This window comes from Spermophilus citellus (assembly GCF_964194105.1).
Source record: "Spermophilus citellus genome assembly, chromosome: 10".
Classification (NCBI taxonomy): domain Eukaryota; kingdom Metazoa; phylum Chordata; class Mammalia; order Rodentia; family Sciuridae; genus Spermophilus; species Spermophilus citellus.
The window spans coordinates 38,886,781-38,906,523 of NC_138197.1; the positions used below are offsets into that span (position 1 = coordinate 38,886,781).

Sequence of the window (19,743 nt, forward strand, 5' to 3'; positions counted from 1 at the left end):
TTTTTTCTGTGGCACGTTGTGACTTTCCTGCCCAGTCTCTTTTATCTCGCACACACACATAGAGCTTATACTATAAGCAACTAAAAAGTAACGAGACTATATTGCTCCTGTATGATTAAGACACCAATTACAGTTAGAGTACCTTAGCTATACAGTTTTATTAAAATTAATGTCATCAGTAGAAAATCAGTAGGAAGAAAATGTGACTTAGAATCATGTCTGCCCCTAAATACAGACTTTGATCTTTCCTTCTGCTATTCCAAATCCTTTTTGGAAACAAGTACCATAAAACAAATTGATAAATGATAACTGTTTAAACTAAACTCTTCTGTCTCCTTTAATTACAACTTTTTTTTTTAAGATGGACACAATGTCTTTATTTTATTTATTTATTTTTATGTAGTATTGAGGATGGAACCCAGGGCCTCACACACGCAAGGCAAGAGCTCTACCACAGAGTGCCAACCCCAGCCTTGATCACACAACTTCTTATTAGTAAAATATAATAATAAAGTATTAAAATTTCATTTGTGAATTTGCATCCTCAAACCTAACCCAACTGATACTTTAATATACAAATGCTTGTAACCAAAATTTAGAGATTTACCTAACTCTCCATCAAACTCATGGCACTGCTGTTCTCCCCTATTAAAACTGAATATGGGAGCTTGGGTTGTGGCTCAGCGGCAGAGTACTCGCCTAGCACGTGCAACGCCCTGGGTTCAACCCTCAGCACCACATAAAAATAAATAAATAAAATGAAGATATATTGAAAAAAACTGAATATGTAGTAGAATTTGAGTACTGGTAATAAATTAAAAAACAGACTATCCACTTTAGCCATATTTTGCTGCTGTTCTTGTTGGTACCACATATTGAATCCAGGACACTTAACCATTGAGCTACAACACCACCACTTTTTTTAATTTTCATTTTGAGACAGTCTCACTAAGTTGTTTAGGACCTCACTAAGTTGCTGAGGCTGGCCTCAAACTTGGGATTCTCTTTCCTCAGCCTCCCAAGTCACTGGAATTATAGGCAAATGCCAACTCACCTAGCTACTTTATCCATATTTGATGGAAATCTTTCAAATATATGTTCACCTCCATGACTCCTGTTGCATCTAACTCTGTCCTTTTCTGGCCCTATTCTTCCAGTATCCAGCACATGGGGGAACCCAGTTCATCCTAAAGTCTTCCTCTGCTTTCCAATGCTTATCTCCACTATCTGCCCACAGCCTAGTCTGAAAATGCCTAATCTCTTCAGCCTTTTCTTACCATTTCTTCTTTCTAACATCATTTGTTTTGTCATCCCTCGGCTTTCTCTGGGTGGCGGAGTGTTAACAACTATCCTAGTTAGATGGAACTAACTGCCATGAGCACTCCATTGTCCTCTCAAATATGTGACCCTCTCCCCCCTCTTGTCTTTTAAGGAAAAAAAAATCATTGATTTTTAAAATGTATAAAAATGAATATGAACATGTTATGTGTGCATTTAAGGGCTCAGTGCTTTTTAGTTTTAAAAAAGTAAAGACAGTAAGTACTCATATTTTATAAACTGAAAAGTGCTTTTACTGATTCCTCCCTTCTGTCTGCAGTTTTTCCATCCACACTGATTTTATATGACCTTGTACCTGTGATAGACTCTGGGCCACCAGGCTCATCCTACACATAAGCATATTCCCTTCTTCTTGACAAATGAACCAGTTAGGATGAAAATATTTTTTTCATATAAATGTGTGCATCATACTGCTCTAAATAGCTCTGCTAGTTTATACCAAAAATTTTCAAAGGGTTATCAAGAGACCAGGAGTAGGGAGCACCCCCTTCAAGGGGTCACCAACACTAAAACTACTTTTGGTAATATAAAGATCTTTATTTTTTTCACTCTTACTCTCTCATGAATGTACAATAGTCATACCAGAGGATACATGGTATGTGATGATGATGTATCACTCTGACAACTAATGAAAGATGTTTATTCTTCATTCCTATCAGTCTTTAAAAAATTATTTCACTTAGAAATGTCCTTGATAAAACAGCTATTAATTTTATTAAACCTGCAGTCTTGAGAACTTAAATTCTGTATGTACTTTTCAGTTGCACATCTAAATACACTGTCTTAAAGAAAACTACTTAAGCAACTGAGTTATGAGCTTTTTTCAGAGAATGCCAGTTTGGCTTAAAAGAATGACTAGCAGACAACTTAACAGCTACTCAGACTTAAGTTTGGCAGACATTTTCTTTAAAATTAATAAAGTAAGCTCCCTCTTCAAGAAAAACTATTTGGGGACTGGGGCCATAGTTCAGTGGTAGAGCGCTTGCCTAACATGTGTGAGACACTGTGTTCGATCCTCAGCACCGCATAAAAATAAATAAAGTTATTAGGTCCATCTGTAACTTAAAAAAAAAAAACCATTTGTTGTTGACGATAAAATTTTTTTAGGAGAAAAATGAGGAAAAAAATCATTGATTTTTAAAATGTATAAAATTCTTTTTTACATGGTACTTGAACTCACTATCAAATACATCCATTTTCCAGTTCTTAAAGATGTTTAGATAAGACTAATGGTTATATTAATGAATGTAATGTGTTTAACAAATTTGTAATCAAATGTGTCAAAATCTGAAAGATATGCATAACTCAATAAGCCATTATTTTTCAAATGGTCAATGCATGATACTAAAAAAAATTACACACATATCAAAGACCCATTAAAAGATATTAATGGTACAAAAAAAATTAATACATATGGTCTCAGATTCAACACACAACTAACCCTTAAGAATCCACTTCCGAGGGGAGGGAGGGGAGGGGGGATAGTAGGGGATAGGAAAGGTAGCAGAATACAAAAATTACTATTAGGGCATTATGTAAAATTGTGGATGTGTAACTGACGTGATTCTGCAATCTGCATTTGGGGTAAAATTGGGGGTTCATAACCCACTTCAATCTAATGTATGAAATATAATATGTCAAGAGCTTTGTAATGTTGTGAACAACCAATAAAAATAAAAATAAAAATAAAAATAAAAGCAATCCTCCCACAAAAAAAAAAAAAAAAAAAAAAAAGAATCCACTTCCTTGGGCTGGGGATATGGCTCAACTGGTAGCGCGCTTGCCTGGAATGCGTGCGGCCCGGGTTCGATCCTCAGCACCACATACCAACAAAGATGTTGTGTCCGCCGAGAACTAAAAAATAAATATTAAAAATAAAATTCTCTTCTCTCTCTCTCTCTCTCTCTTTAAAAAAAAAATCCACTTCCTGCTAGATTTTGGTATAACAAGGAATATTCATAATTATATGAAAAGATTACTAAAATACTCCATCATTTCCAATTATGAGTCTGTGTATATCCATGTTTTCTTGATATATTTCAACCAGAACAGCATATCAAAACAAACTGAAAGCAATATGAGATAAGGGAAGCAGAAGCAATTACACAATGGGATGGGACTGGCAATGGGATCCTGGTTGTTGGATCCATGGGAGCTGTTATACTACTCTGCCCTTCTCCTCATCCCCTTTTTTCACCCCCTGTGGATATCTGAAGATTTCCAACAAAAAGCTAAAAACAAAAAAAAAAACAGATTGACTATAAAAACAGTGATGCAAATAGAGCTACCTTCTATTAAGTAATACATTTAAAAGAAAACAATGCAACCCTTTCCACTATATTTTTTTTTAATTTTTCTTGGCATGGGGGGTGGGGGCTGGGGGTGTGTACCAGGGGCACTATATCACTGAACAAAATCCCCAGGACTTTTTTTTTTTGAGACAGGGTCTCCCCAAGTTGCTGAGGCTGGTCTCAAACTTGCAATCCTCTTGCCTTAGTGCCTCTAACAGCTGGGATTATAAGCATGAGCCATCACACCCAGCTGGAATACTCTGTTTATATATGTTGTAAATACTGACCTTTGATGTTAGTTATTTTTAAATTTATAAATATTTTAAGCATTTCTGTTTTAATTTTAATATGTTAAATAATTATAAACATAGTCCACATAAAGATATTTGGGGTCATCAATCATTTTTAGTTTCTTGATATCAAAATGTTTGAAAAACAGTTTAAACCACCATTAAAAAGGGTACTTATGCCAGGCACAGTGGCGCATGCCTGTAATCCTAGCGGCTTAGAAGCCTGAGACAGGAGGATCATAAATTCAAAGACAATCTCAGCAACAGCAAGGCGCTAAGCAACTCAGTGAGACCCTGTCTCTAAATAAAATACAAAATAGGGCTGAGGATGTGGCCCAGTAGTCGAGTGCCCTTGAGTTGTTTCCCAACCCCCTCCCCCAACATCCGCAAAAATAAAAAATAAAAAAATAAAAAATAAAATAAAACATGAATATCTTTTAAAAAAAAAAAGGCACTTTAAAGTGTGTGTATATAAGAGAATGAGCACCTGAATACAAATCAGAAGATAATTTCAGTTCTAGTACCATTTTTTTCTTGCTTTGGGATTTAAATAAATTAATCTAAGTTCTCAGTTTCCTCATCTGTAAAGTGAATAACTCATGTCTTATTCTGAAGATCAAAAAAAAAGACAAAATACATCAAAGCACTGTACAACTGCAAGGCATATCATTACAAAATCTCAAAGGTGAGTTTTAGGCATTTATGATGTTTCTACAAGTTTCCCTATTCTTAATATTTTATAACTAAAAGAACTTACAGAAAATGCCAAGTGAAGATTTTTTGATTCTCAAATTAGCTCAAATGTCCAACTACATTCTATTCTACTATATTAAATTTCTTTCCCTACACTAATAATTGGTAATATACAATTCAACCCATTACTAAGTGTATTTGCAAACAATCATACAGAAAATACTAACAAACTACAATTGTACCCAGATTCAACAAGTTTTGGAAATTTTCCAATTTCCAATATTATCTCCCACTTGTATTGTGACTATCATTAAGTTTTTGAAACAAATATAAGCATTTCATTTTGCCTATAAATACTTCCACATAACAGATGAAAAAATTCAACATAACCATAATACCATTATTGTAGCTAAAAATGTTATGGTTAATTTCTTGTCTTTTTTTAAAAGTCTTTGCTAATCTTTAGATGGTTTGTATTATAAGTGAACCCAAGATTTTTAAGTAAAGCTAGGAAGGAAGGAAATAACACCATGCTTCATATACCATACACAGTTTACAAAACAGTCAAGAACCACCTTCCTGAGGAGTTTGCTTCTCCACCAACCAACCAAACCAAACACACTACAAAATGGATCACCATAGTGACACAGATCCTTGAGTATTCTGAGAAGTGACCAGAAGAAGAGAAACTCGGCTGCTTCAGTGAGGGAAAGAGCGGTTAGACTGAGCAGAAAGAGGTGACAGGAAACAACCACCTTCCATTTCAGAAAAGATGAAGTCAGGTCAGCCACAGGGTCAAAACTAGAGGAGAGGTCACAGCCAGGTTCCAGTGGGAGCATCCTACCGAAACAAGAGTCAGGTACCAAGGCCATAATTCAACCCCCACCCCCAACTGCCCTGTAGATTGCAACATAGCTCAAAAAACAGTGCTCTCAGCTGCAGATATAATGGAACTATATAAAAAATAACAGTTGTGAGAATTAATTCAATTTATTCAGCAAACAATTATCAAACTGACTATAGTAGGTACTGTCCTAGGATACTACATGGGTATTTGAAATTTTTATATACAAATCAAACAAAAAGTAGTATATACTTCTCTACACGTCTTTTCCCCTTCACTTTGAGGGGAAGAATGGATATATTTAAAATTAATTACCTGGCCATACAACTATGATTTGTTGTATATCTATCATTTTTTTTCTTTATAAACTGCAGTTATACCACCACTCCCAGAAAGACATTAAAACAAATCTGAATTCTACTGTCCTTCCCAAAGATTTTTGGGAGGTACAAGTCAGATATAAACCCCCTGTGGCTTATATCTACAATTCTTTTTCCTTTTTATTTTTGGTTCTGGAGATTTAACCCAGTGACACATTACCACTGAGGTACACTCCCAGCCCTTTTTTTTTTGATAAATATTGATTTTTTTAGTTATAGGTGGACACAATATCTTTATTTTATTTTCACGTGGTGCTGAGGATTGAACCCAGTACCTCTTGCATGCTAGGCAATCACTTTACCTCTGAGCCACAACCCCAGCCCCCAGCCCTTTTTTTTATTCTATTTTTTTTAATTTATGTGACAACAGAATGCATTACAATTCTTATTACACATATAGAACACAATTTTTCACATCTCTGGTTGTATACAAAGAATATTCACACCAATTCGTGTCTTCATACTTGTACTTTGGATAATAATGTCCATCATATTCCACCATCATTTCTAACCCCATGCCACCTCCCTTCCCCTCCCAGCCCTCTCCCAGCCCTTTTTATTGAGACAGTGCCTTGCTAAATTGCTGAGACCAGCCTCCACATCGACAATCCTCCTGCCTCAGTCTCCCAAATCACTGGTATTACAGGCATGTATCACCATGCCCAGCTCTACAATTCTTTTCTAAATTATGTAGTTGAGAAAGAAATCAAAAAACACTAAATAATTTCCTACCTCATCTTAAAATTGTTTTGTTTTCCATAATCTTATCACAGGTATTTCAGAACATGTTGTAGATGAGCCAGGTGCCATGGCAAATGCCTGTAATCCCAGTTTTGGTTCAGAAAACAGAGACAGGAAAATCTCGAGTTCAAAGCCAGCCTCAGCAATGGTGAGGTGCTAAGCAATTTAGTGAGAACCTGTCTCTAAATAAAACACAAAATGGCTGGGGATGTGGTTCAGTGGTTGAGCACCCCAAGTTCAATCCCTGGTACCAAAAAAAAAAGAATACGTTGTAGATGAAACCTGGTTAGAGACATATATGAATAATTTTTGAGAGATTTGGTTCTACAGAGAAATATGTATACCCTTAATATAAAACCCTTTCTAGACTGCTTATGTCAGTTTCATCTATAATTTTTTCTTAAGTTTAAAGCTGCTGGGGCTGGGGATATAGCTTAGCTGGAAGAGTGCTTGCCCAGCATGCACAAGGCCCTGGGTTCAATCCCCAGCACCATACATATACATACACACACACACACACACACACACACACACACAAAAAAAAAAAAAAAAAAAAAAAAGTTTGAGAAGCACTCTGTAAATGTGCCCCAAAACCTGAAACAGTCACTGATAAGTTTTTAGTTGACGCTTATAAAGAACATCTTGAAAACTAACAAAATAAATCTGGCAGTCAGATAACTTCAGTAAGAACACTCCCCCCGGCCCCCAGGTTTCTACTATTAGAAGATAATAAGGAAAAAAATTTGCCACAGTCTGGCTGGGCACAAAATAACCGAGCCGCCACGAGTCACTTGTAGGTTCAAACAGGAACTCCTTTATTGCCCGAACTCCACCGGCACTGCACCCGCACTCCCCGGGAACTCTCTCATTCCTCAACGGGGCTAGCAAGAACTCAAAAGTAGCAGAGGCAGTAGGAGCCACCCTATTGCCGGATAGAAGGGGTCTATATACAACTAAATACACAGCCTGTTTCAATCCAGCATCATCCAGTCACAGCAATTATACACAGTTTAACTTAATTATCATCATCTTAACTTAATTATCATCATCTCACTGGCGTCACCTTTCAACCACTCCTTCTGGCAAATGCCAGGCGCCATCCCGACTCGGCTGTGGCTCTCAACAAAAATTAAGCTTAAATTAAGTTACAGGTAATATTCTCAGTGAAACCATACAAATCTTTAAGGAGACACAATTAAAAAGAGCACAATATAACCCAAATTTCCCCTTCCATTCCAATACCACACTGGACAGGTCCTAAAAAGGAATTCTTCTCCCCTTATCCTATATACCTATCTGGTCACTAAGCCCAATAGTGTTCTTATACTGTCTACAACTTGTTTTGTATGCTCTCATAAATGGTATCATTAAAACAAATTAGTGAGCTGGGGATGTAGCCTAGTGGGAGAGCATTTGGCTTAGCATGCATGAGGCCCTGGATTCAATCCCCAATACCCCTACCCTCCAAAAAAAAAAAAAATTAGCCTTAGAATTTAGCTTCCCTTTAGAGTACTATTAGGAGTACTATTTCTAATAGAGAATACACACCAATATATAAAAGCCCTAATTAAATAGTAAACAACAATATAAACCTTACCGTAAAAAATCATAAGCTTCATTCAGGTAACTCCAGGGTCTCAGTAAGATAGGAAGATCACAAATTTGAGGGCAGCCTCAGCTACTTAGGGGATGTAGTTCAGTGTAAAGAACCCCAGGATTTGATTCCCCAGTAACCACCATGCCCCCAAAAAGAACAAGGACCAAAAAAAAAAAACCCTTGAGATTCTTAGCAAATGGCACCAAAAGAACTGTGAATAAATTGTTAATGAGGAATCAAGTCAAAGCTTGCAGGTACCATCTAAATAGAGTCACAGAAACAAGACTAAAGATGAAGGTTATCTTCACTACTTGGTACCACTGGACATCAGTTTTTTCATGTATTGTTTACTTGTTTATGGCCCTTCCAGTTTTGGTTGGTTTTTTGTTTTGTTTTGTTTTAAGACAAGTTCTCACCAAGTTGCTCAGGGCCTTGCTAAATTGCTGAGGCTGGCCTTTGATGCTCCCGCCTGGAACTTCCTGAGATTATAGGTATAAGCCACTATGCCTGGCTTGTTGTCATTATTTATTGTCCTTCTGTCTTCTCCCCATAAGACTCTAAGTTCCATAAAGACAGTAACCTTCTCTATCTCATATTCCTCTGTTGGCTAGTGTCTAGACCTCAGTAGAGGGTCAATATAAATTTGCTAAATAATTAAGTGGATGAATAACTTCCCCCACTTCCCTTCTTCCATACACATGATTACCATTCTTTCAACTTCCATACACAAGTTAACATTCTTTCTATCAACTTTGAGGATTACTTTCTCAACCCTCCAATCTCTTTCTCCTTTATAAATGTGACATTTATCAGCAGTATGATAATTGTTTACATATACATATGTATGTATGTATATATATATATATATGTATATGCCTCACTTAAAATTCTTTAATCCTGCTCTAAGAGTAGAACTGTATCCCCAACTTTTATGTACCTCTAATAAATGTTTTGGGTTTTTTTCAATATTTATTTATTTATTAGTCATTGGCGGAAAAACATCTTTGTTTGTATGTGGTGCTGAGGATCGAACCCGGGCTTCACGCATGCCAGGCGAGCGCGCTACTGCTTGAGCCACATCCCCAGCCTCTCTAATAAATGTTTTGCTTAATTTATGTCTGTAGTTAACCCAGAAATCCAATTGAGATAATAATTTCAACTTTTTATAATTCATCCCTCCTTTCCAAATAACTCAAAATAGGACATGAAAATGAAGGGGTCATTTTCTATTTTGAATTTATCTCTGGAAATTTCAAGTTTTACATTCTCATATAATTATATTTCATGATCATAATTTACTTTACCCACCACCCTCTACCAAGAATAAATTAAAAGAAAAAAATTTAGGGCTGGGATTGTGGCTCAGCAGTAGAGCGCTCGCCTAGCACGGGGCGGGACCCGGATTCGATCCTCAGCCACCACATAAAATTAAAGGCATTGTGTTGTGTCCATCTACACCTAAAAAACTAAATATTTTTTTTTAAGAGAGAGTGAGAGAGGAGAGAGAGAGAGAATTTTTAATATTTATTTTTCAGTTCTCGGCGGACACAACATCTTTGTTTGTATGTGGTGCTGAGGATCGAACCCGGGCCGCACGCATGCCAGGCGAGCGCACTACCACTTGAGCCACATCCCCAGCCCACTAAATATTTTTTTTTAAATTTTGGTTGTAGATGGACACAATGCCTTTATTTTGTTTATTTATTTATATGTGGGTGCTGTGGATCTAACCCAGTGCCTCACACGTGCTAGGCAAACACTCTACCACTGAGCTACAACCCCAGCTCCCCCAAGAATATTTTTTTTAATTTTATTCACAATACCTTTATTTCACTCATTTATTTTTTATGTGGTGCTGAGGATCAAACCCAGAGTCTCATGCATGCAAGACGAGCACTCTACCACTGAGCCACAACCCCAGCCCCTCCCCCCCAAGAATAAATTTTTTATGTAATAAAAAATCTTACGAATTTTGAGTGATACCTGTAATGAAATTTCTATTCCTAATCTAGAAGGGGGTGACGTTTCATTACTCCTTTCTTGTTGCTGAGGTATCAGAAGGTATTTTTCCATTTATGCCTATTTCCTTTCATGCAAAGACATATTCAGTTCCCTTTTTTCCTGGTCATACTCCTGGCAAGCCTTTTTATTTCTTTGTACCTATCCTCAGTAATCTGCCTTAGGTCCTCCTTTTGAGCCACTCTTGTTTCCTCCATTTGTTTGATTAAATTTCTAACTAAGCCTGTTTCTTTAAGTCCACACATCTTTATGAACCTCCCTTCACACAGCTAAAACTTGATCATCTGGTCTCAGGAAACATAAAAATAACATTATCCACAACAACAAAATCAAGGGAAAATGACATCTGGTTTTGGAATACATCATATGTAGCTTTGGGCAAGATTTACTTTCTTAATTAAGTTTTGGTTAAGCCAAAATTAGAAAGATTTTCTTTTATGATGGTGGATATCTGACTCAGTTTCAAAATTTGATGCAGTTTTTTTTTTTTTTAAGACCATTCAGGCATCAACCATGGTTTTTAACTTGGTCCTTCAATCTGTTAAAATCTTTCATAAAATCTGTTTTCTGTTTCCCCCAACTTATCTCCTACTTCTCTTGGTATCCTGATCCAAATGGGTTTATATTAATTTACAAGTACCTTTTGCATGAGAACTCAAAGCATTTTAAAAACATTGAATCCAGTGAAATGTTTAGTGCAGATAATATATGACAGAAAACTATTTCTACCAGATACTACAAGAAAATTTGGATTTCTAGAGTAAATTCCACTGGTAATTCTAGCAAAAATATTTAGTAGGATTTTATGATTAGTTGAAAACAGAAAAACTTTAATACTGAACAGGTATACAAATCTATATCATCAATATATTAATCCCGTATCTGAAAACTCTACTAACTTAAATTCCCCAGTGGGGCTGGGGCTATAGCTCAGCAGTAGAGCACTTGCCTCATACATTCAAGGCACTGAGTTCAATCCTCAGCACCACATAAAAATAAATAAAGATTAAAAATAGAAGAAGAAAAAAACATGTAAATCTTTCTTTAAAAAAATAAATAAATTCACCAGGCCAGGCACGGTGGCACATGCAAGTAATCCCAGTAACTCAAGAGGCTGAGGCAGGAGGATTCCAAGTTCAAAACAGCTTCAGCAACTTAGCAAGACCCTATCTCTAAATAAAATACAAAAAAGAGCTTGAGATGTGGCTCAGTGGTTAAGTGCCCCTGGGGTTCAATCCCCAGTACCAAAAAGAAAAAGAAATTAAATCCCTCAATACACATACATATAGAAAATAGCTTCAAAACAAACATCAATCCTGCCTCTTCACTGGGAATGTCACTCAGTGGGAGGGTGCTTGCCTGGCATGTGTAAGGCCCTGGGTTTGATCCTAGCACTATAACAAACAAAAATAAAGAATCCTGTCCCTTCTCCTAAACTCAGGCTAAAGTCCAAAGCTTCTCAGATCTACTCAATTTTTTGGAGGGTTGGGAAGACTGAGGATTGAACCCAGGGCCTCACTAAACCCCCAGTCTACCTACTACTCTTAAACGCTGATCTTGGCTCCACTTCTACTCCCAACCATGCCACAAATAATTTTTGAGTGGATAAGCAAAAGGAAAAGAATGGGGTTAACAGAATTTTCTCTTTTGCCCCCTTCTCTGTTTATGCCATTAAGCTTTTGGCCAAAGAGACTTAAAACCCCCAAATTCACATTGACTATTTTTATTTTATAGAACTCAATTACATTCACCAAGCTAAGCCAAAGGACACAGACTTCCCAAAATGAAGAGGGAGCAAAAGTGAATGATTCTGTAGTTCTGTTCCTTGCCCCTTCCATAATTATGCACTAACTGAAATACTTGAATAAAATAAGTACAATTTTAAGCCAAATCTGATATTTTACTTTGAATTGCTGACATATCAGAAGTTAAAACTAAAAAAAATGTAAATATCATTACCACAATTTACACTTTTTTTCACATATCTGAATATAGTTTTATAGCATTTGAACAACTTATTCATCATTACTACAATTCAAAATAATCTCTCTTCTATTTTTCCTACCTAAAAATGAACTCAGCTGGGGTTATTTGGCCCAAATTTTTACATAAGTTGCTAAATGTTAACAAAAAAATTAAACAGCAACTTTCCACAATGTCTTCAGTCAGTAAATTCCACAGCTTATTTTTAAACAAAGACAAAAACTTGCCCAGTGTCTAGTCACACTGTGAATAAAATACAGTCATAAATTCTTAGTTTTTCAATTTACTTCTCTAGGCTGCTGCCTTCACCAAATAAAGAATTCCACAAGCTTTAATTAATTTCAGCTTCCCAAACTGTGTCCATCAAAGTATGATTCCCAAAGAAAAGTAAATAATTAAAAAATTATTAACTCAACTGGCAAATATTCCTTTCTTCTTTTACCTTACTTTTAACGTTTCTTTTCTTGATGTAGATTAAACTTAAACAGTGTAACTTTTAAGGAAAAAGCTGTCACCTACAAGTATTATCAGCATCATAGCATGGCAAAAAAAAAAAAAAAAAAAAAAAAAACTGACAATCTCAGATCCCCAAATGGTAGTCACCAAGGTCTTTCATGAATAGTAAATTCTCTCTCTCTCTCTCTCTCTCTCTCTCTCTCTCTCTCTCTCACACACACACACACACACACACACACACACACACCCGGAAAGACAAGAAAGAAACATACCTGGTCATTTTCTAAACAGGTTTGATAGGTTTGGTTCACTTTTAAGAGCAGAGTATTTACTTATAATCTTTTAAAGCAAAGTGGCAGCCACGGCACTGGGTAAATAAAAACTTCAGAGAGTTTTAAAACCCTGCATCTTAACTCACTTCCCCTTGCTTCAAGGGAACGGAACAGCAAGCCCCACAGCAAATGAGATTATGCAACAGGTTTTTCCTCTCCACCTTATTCATCATAGGCTGATTAGAGGTGTGCTTTCTCCAAACAATCCGAGATACCCAGGACTTCAAAAAGTCAAGGATCTTTGCAGTCGACATTTAATAAGCTTCCTTCGGATTTTGCAGTATCCATTCATTTTAAGATCTACCTCTATTTTCTCAGGTTCATAACCGGCTTCCTTTAGGAAATAAATGCAGCATCGGAAAACTAAGGTTTTGCATATATATTTTCCTCTGTGGTATTTTATCACATGAAACACATGATACACAGATCCTCAGCCGTGGCTGGGCTTTTTTTTTTGCCTCACGTTTTATAGCTAGTATAAATTAGGAAGTCTGGAGCACCGGAGTCGCCAACGCCATGACCGAGCCCCAGCAGCAAAGTTGAGGGGTTCTTGTTTGTGTTGTAAGTTGGCTGAGTTTAAGGGAGCAGCACATCACCACCCAGGTGGCCTCTCTGCCTACATTAAAGGCGAATTCGGGATAATGGGAAGAGGCAGGCCGGGGCCCCACTTGGCAGGCGTGTTGTGTAACATTCGCGCCTGGAAGTGAGCAGCTTCGCCCGCGAAGGTGCCGCGTCCCAGGCGGCAGTCGCTCTCGGCGGGGCCGGCCCGAGCCCGCACGCACCTCCCGCCCGGCCTCCCGGCGAGGCCTGCACCCCCCGCTTCGGAACGGCTGCCGTCGCCCCCACCCCGCCCCCCCAGAGCGCGGCCGGGACTCCCGAGACCGCAGAGTCGCGAAGGCAGGGCCGGCGGGGCGCGAGCGCGGCGCCCGGCACACGGGGTCTGGGCGCGCCGCGGAGCGTCCATGCTGCCCCGCACCCTCCCGACCCGCGCGCGCTCCCCGCGCCGCCCCCCGAGGCCACTTACTTCTGGGGCCGCCGACCCCCCGACTCCCTCTGAGGGAATCGAAAGTTGTCACGACGTCTCCTCTCCGAGCCCTCGGCTCCCGGGCTAGTTAGGGGCCGCCGCGGAGCCCGGAGGGCGGCTGCGCTCCCGCTTGCGTCCCGTCCCGTCGCTCCCGCCTCCTCCTCTTCTTTTCACTATATTATCTTCTCCTTCTCTGAGGGGTGGGCGGGGGCGGGAGGCTTAGGAAGAGGAGACGTTTGCAACTTTTCTTCACTCTTTCTCTTCCACCCCCCCCCCCAATCAAGACTTCCAAAAACAAATGTCGAAATGAGTGAAGAACTTGGGGAGGTAAAGGTGGGGGCCGCGTGGGGAAAGCCGAGGGGGGAGGGAGAGGTGAGAATAATCGTTAAAATTTGATTAAAGCCCCCCAAACAGTGATACACAGAAAGAGGGGGAAAGGCGGGGGGGTGGGGTGGGGGGTTGGGGAAAAGAGAAAGAGTCGCTGGTCAGGAAACTTCAAGCGCGGATGAGGTCATTGGTTTAAAAATAAAGAGATGGCGTCACTTGAAACCAATCCCAGTGAATGAACTCAGCGGAGCCCCGGGGAAAGGAGGAGACAGGCGAGGGCAGGGCGGTGGGCGCCGGGCGGGGCCGCGCGCCGCCCGCCCATCCCGCGGCCGCCCGAGCCCGCTGCGCGGCTGGACGCCGCGTTTCGGCAGCTCGGGGAGGGGTCGGGTCACGTTCCCTTCCAGAGTTCGGCGACTCGGAGGCAGGTTCCGCAGGCGCTGCTGGGAGGAGCCCGGCTGCCCGCGGAAGCGGCCCCGCGGCCTCCTCCTCCTTCCGCGCCCGCGCGCCTGCTGCCCCGGGCTCGCGTCCCCGGACCCCGAGCTAAGGTCCCTACCCGCCCCCTCCAGCGCGGCGCCTCAACAGGTTCTGGAGGCTTCCCCCACCCGAACGCAGAACTTTTTCCTTCTCCTTTTTTCAGCTGCCTCACTAAGAAACGCAAACGATAATTTGAGAGAATTACAATAGTTTTTTTTTTTTTAATCCGAATCCAAACTGCAGTGCCCTGCATTAAAAAGTTACAGATAGGTACTTAAAAGACTGCACACTAGTGTTGTCAGGCACTGAACTATCTGTATGCTGTCATTAAAAGCCCCTGCATGAATGTTCCTAAATTATTTTACTTTGCTTATATTTGCAATATAATAAGTAAAAGTATCCGAGAGAAAAGGGAAATTGCATGGAAATGAAGGGAGACCCTCATTGCTATACAAAATTACATATAAGAGGTTGTGAGGGGAATGGGAAAATAAACAAGGAGAGAAATGAATTACAGTAGATGGGGTAGAGAGAGAAGATGGGAGGGGAGGGGAGGGGGGATAGTAGGGGATAGGAAAGGTAGCAGAATACAACAATTACTAATAGGGCATTATGTAAAATTGTGGATGTGTAACCGACGTGATTCTGCAATCTGCATTTGGGGTAAAATTGGGGGTTCATAACCCACTTCAATCTAATGTATGAAATATGATATGTCAAGAGCTTTGTAATGTTGTGAACAACCAATTTTAAAAAAGTAAAAAAAATAAGTAAAAGTATCCTAAAATTCTCCTTAAATATATTTTATATATCAGGCCGCACAGAATCATCTTTAAATCACATAAGGGATTCTCTGCTTTCTTGGGTGGTGCAAGACCTCTGTTGATTTAACTCCAGGTACCTCATGCTTTTTAAAATTTGAACTCATTACAATAGCTTTGTTTTGAGACATTACATAGGCTTTGGAAAACTAGAGACTTGAGGTGGTGACAAACCGGGACTTGGAATCACTGAATAGGACAATCAAAGCTTTATTCCAGTGTGCTTTGAGCATCTGAACATGAAGCTGCTTCTACTGAGAAGGGCTCACGTGGATATCACATAACAGGGATGTGATTAATGACGGAAAAGCACACTGTGAGTGGACTGCTCCATGAGCCAGAATTTATGTGTAGGAATAATCTAGCTCTTAAAACCTTCCGTTGGCAATGTCCCAGAGTAGGGACACTGGCCCCTCAAGGCACTGTTTGTTGAGGGATATTTATGTGGACATTGCCTAAGGGAGTTTTTTAATTGGCAAAAGAACTAAAAAGCAGGTTTGGGTTGGAAAGATAATACATCTCTGTTACTACTTTTCTGCCTCTAAATCCTGCAACAAAAGTGTATTCACTGTGACTGGTAGTCATTTAAGGTTAGCATTAGGGAGTAAGTTCCTGGGTACTTCCTGCTCACCTTTTAGAGGAGGAAAAGGAGATAGCTGGACACTTTCAGGTCAGGCTGTAGGTGAATCCTGAAGACCACAGTTGCAGACCCAACTTTCAGGCAGTGCTTTTGACCTGCGACTTCTGCGGAGGGGAAGCTCTCTCTGCAACTTCTTGCTCCCTGTCCTCTGGTGGACAGGAGATGTTACTGCAGCTTCACGGGGATTACTTCTGTTCTACAAGTAAATCTACTAACCATAAAGCTGCTGTTTTTAGAGCAGTTAAAGTGGGTAGTTGGAAAGGATATGCGTCTCAAATCTGCTTGGTTTGGCAGTGTTGGGATTTTTAGGAAGGAAGGAAAAGATAGTACTCATACTAGAGATGGAGAGCATGGATCTTGCCTGGATGAAAGGAAATTTTATGGTATAGTATGGTTTATATGCCAAAGCACCAATAGCCTTGCTCTAAGTGACACATCTTGAAACTTCCCCCACTTCCTAATTTATAGAGTTAAATTGAAGTGTCTTCCATGTATGTTTTGCTATGATAGCAATTCTGGAAGTGCATATTCTATAGGGAAAAAAAGATTAAAGCTAATTAAAAACTAAATTTAAAAAACTAAATCAATGATTAAGTGGCATTCAATAGTAATTAAAAGAGTCCAGAGGAAAGAGGTAATAATGAAGGGTTTTTAAGGGAAGATATCTTATAAAGAGCTTTGACCCATTCCTTGAGGGATAATTAAGACTTGTGGTGAAGGGGGGAAATGAAAGAACTGTTCTACCAGGGAAATGGCATGAGTAAAGTCATGGATGTGGAGTGAATAAGTTATGTTCACATGAGAGAGGAATAGACCCTCCAGTAGTAGAAGAAACTGGTATTAGCAATTAGATATAAAGTCAAAGACATTCAGAAACACATTATAGAGGTATTTGAATGTTAGGAAAAATATTAGTCCAACGAATTAAAGGGAAAACACGGAACAAGTTTACTTTAATGAAAAGTACATTTCTTTTTGTTCTTTTTATTTTTTTTAGTTGTAGATGGACACAATACCTTTATTTATTTATTTTTATTTGGTGCTGAGGATAGAACTCACTCCCTCGTGTGTGCTAGGAAAGCACTCTGCCACTAAGCTATAACCCCAGCCCATAATATTTAGTATCTAGACACTCTTAAACTCTTAATCTACCCATGGCTGAAATTTACTTATTCATTTAACACAAACAGTGACTGAATGGCTACCACCTGTGTGTGTCCGGTACATAGCTAGCTCTGGGAATGTGGTTATAAATAAGTCAAGGGAGGCCCTTTCCTTTGTGGAATTTACATTCTAGTGGTGAGAGAAGACAATAAGCAAATACACAAAAATCAATGACCAGAACTGTGACAAGATCAACTATCTAAGGAAGAAACTGGCTGATATGGCTGAGAGTAGGGTGAAGGTGGTTGGGGAAGTTTAAATGAGGAGGGACATTTGAACTGAGGCCTGAAGGGTAGCAATCAGTGAAGTGGTCTGGGTGAGGAAAGAGATCACTCAAAGACCCTTCACAAGAGACAGAGTGACCTGCAGAATTGGTGCATTCCTAAAGCCAAAGGTAGGCCAGTGGGGCTCAAATGTATAAAATGAAAGTGGGCAGGAATCAGATTATGTAAAGCCTGATAGAGCATGGAGAGAAATTTGAATTCTGTTCTAAAAGATTTAAGCAGGTTAGTATGTGATTTATAAAGACGATATTGGCAAGTAAACATAATAGTTTTGAAGAGTTTTAATAAAAATCTAAAATATTACCCTTTTAATTTAGCAGTTTTCTTTTCCAGTAGGAAGGAAACTTTTTTTTTAATTAAACTCCACAGATCCCTTTTAATGTCCCCAATAAAGGTCTGTTAGCCAAAGATTCATGGATTCTTAGGGAGTGCACGGATGGACTTCCAAGGGTCCAGGAGTTCCTTGAAGTTTTATGTATATATGCTTGTGTGTGTTTCTCTGTGAGTTTGTCCCTAGCTTTCAACAGATTTTCAAAGGATTTTATCACACAAAAAAGTGAGACCTACTTCACATTTATGTCTTAGGTGTGCTTTTTGAAGAGTGGTCCCTGCTCTTGTCTTAGGGTTCATGGCACTGTACAAACAAATTACATTTCTGGAAAGAAGGAAGTTCTGTCTCAAGAGATGGCAGTATGATGGAGGAGGGCAGTATTTGCAGGAGAAAAGGAGAGAATGTTCTAAGTTTGTCTCTAACAGAACTTGACAAAAATATTTTTTCCACCTATGTAGTGAGAAAAGTAGAAGAGACCTATGACAATATCTGAGATCAATCCACTCACTTTACATATAAGAAAGTGAAGATCCAGAGAGGTTATGTGGCTTGCCCAAGACTACACAGCCAGTTAGGGATCAACCTTGAATTATAAATAGGTCTCCCAGCTATCAATATCAGACTCTATAATCCTAATCTAAAGATTTACAAAGAAACTGGACCTAATATTGATCTTGCTATTTGCTTAGCATGCACCAACCCCAGAGTTCCACCAAAGAGAGAGAGCTTAAAAGTTTTCTAGGAATTAGGGTTGAATTGTATTCAATTCAATTACACAAATACTCATTCCTAAGGAATTAGAAGGAAAGAAGGAAATAAAAGTTTTCAAAAATTTGCAACATTAGCCAGGGTAGTGGTGCACACCTGTATTCCCAGCCCCTGGGGAGGATGAGACAGGAGGATTGCAAATTCAAAGCAGCTTAGTGAGATCCTAAACAACTGAGCAAGACCCTGTCTCTAAATAAAATATAAAAAGTGCCTGGGGAGGGCTGGGATTGTGGTTCAGTGGCAGAGCACTTGCCTCTCACGTGTGAGGCACTGGGTTTAACCCTTAGCACCACATAAAATAAATGAATAAAAAAATAAATGTATTGTGTCCATCTATAACTAAAAAAATATTTTAAAAAGCTGGGGAAGGCTGGGGATGTGGCTCAGTGGTAAAGTGCCTTTGGGTTCAACCCCTGATACCAAAAAAGAAAAGTGAAAGATTTCATCCCAGAAAGAGATGAAAAACATCAATGTAAAGATGCACAACCAGCCACCAGGAACAGTGGGGCCGGCCTATAATTTCAGTGGATTCAGGGCCTGACACAGGAGCATCATAAGTCCAATGCCAATTTAGCAAGGCCCTCACCAACTGAGACTCTGTCTCAAAATAAAAAGGGCTGAGGAAATAGCTTAATGGTAAAGGGCCCCTGGGTTCCATATTCAGTGCATCCCCACCAAAAAAAAAAAAAAAAAAGCACAAGCAGCCTTTTCTCCAAGATGTTGCAGAAAGAAAAAAAAAAAAGGAAGTTCCTCTCTTTCCCAAAACCAAAGCCAAGGCTTTGAAGGCCAAGAAGACAATGATAAAAGGAGTGCACAGCCACACAATAAAAAAAAGACCCACATGTCACCCACCCTCCAGTTCCCTGAAACAGCAGTTCTGGAGGCAGCTCAAATACCTCCAGAAGAATGCCCCTGGGGGAAACAAGCTTAACTACTATGCCATCAA

The 19,743-nt window shown here is 39.3% G+C and overlaps 1 protein-coding gene across 1 annotated transcript in view; it reads right to left on the reverse strand.

The window, feature by feature from the left end:
• DUSP16 (dual specificity phosphatase 16) overlaps positions 1-14,792 on the reverse strand; it is a 93,418-nt gene extending 78,626 nt beyond the window's left edge. Inside the window, exon 1 of the mRNA XM_081311329.1 lies at positions 13,989-14,792. The gene's annotated coding sequence lies outside the window, so the exon portion shown is untranslated. The remainder of the gene's footprint in view (positions 1-13,988) is intronic.
• Between the last annotated feature and the right edge of the window lie 4,951 nt (positions 14,793-19,743).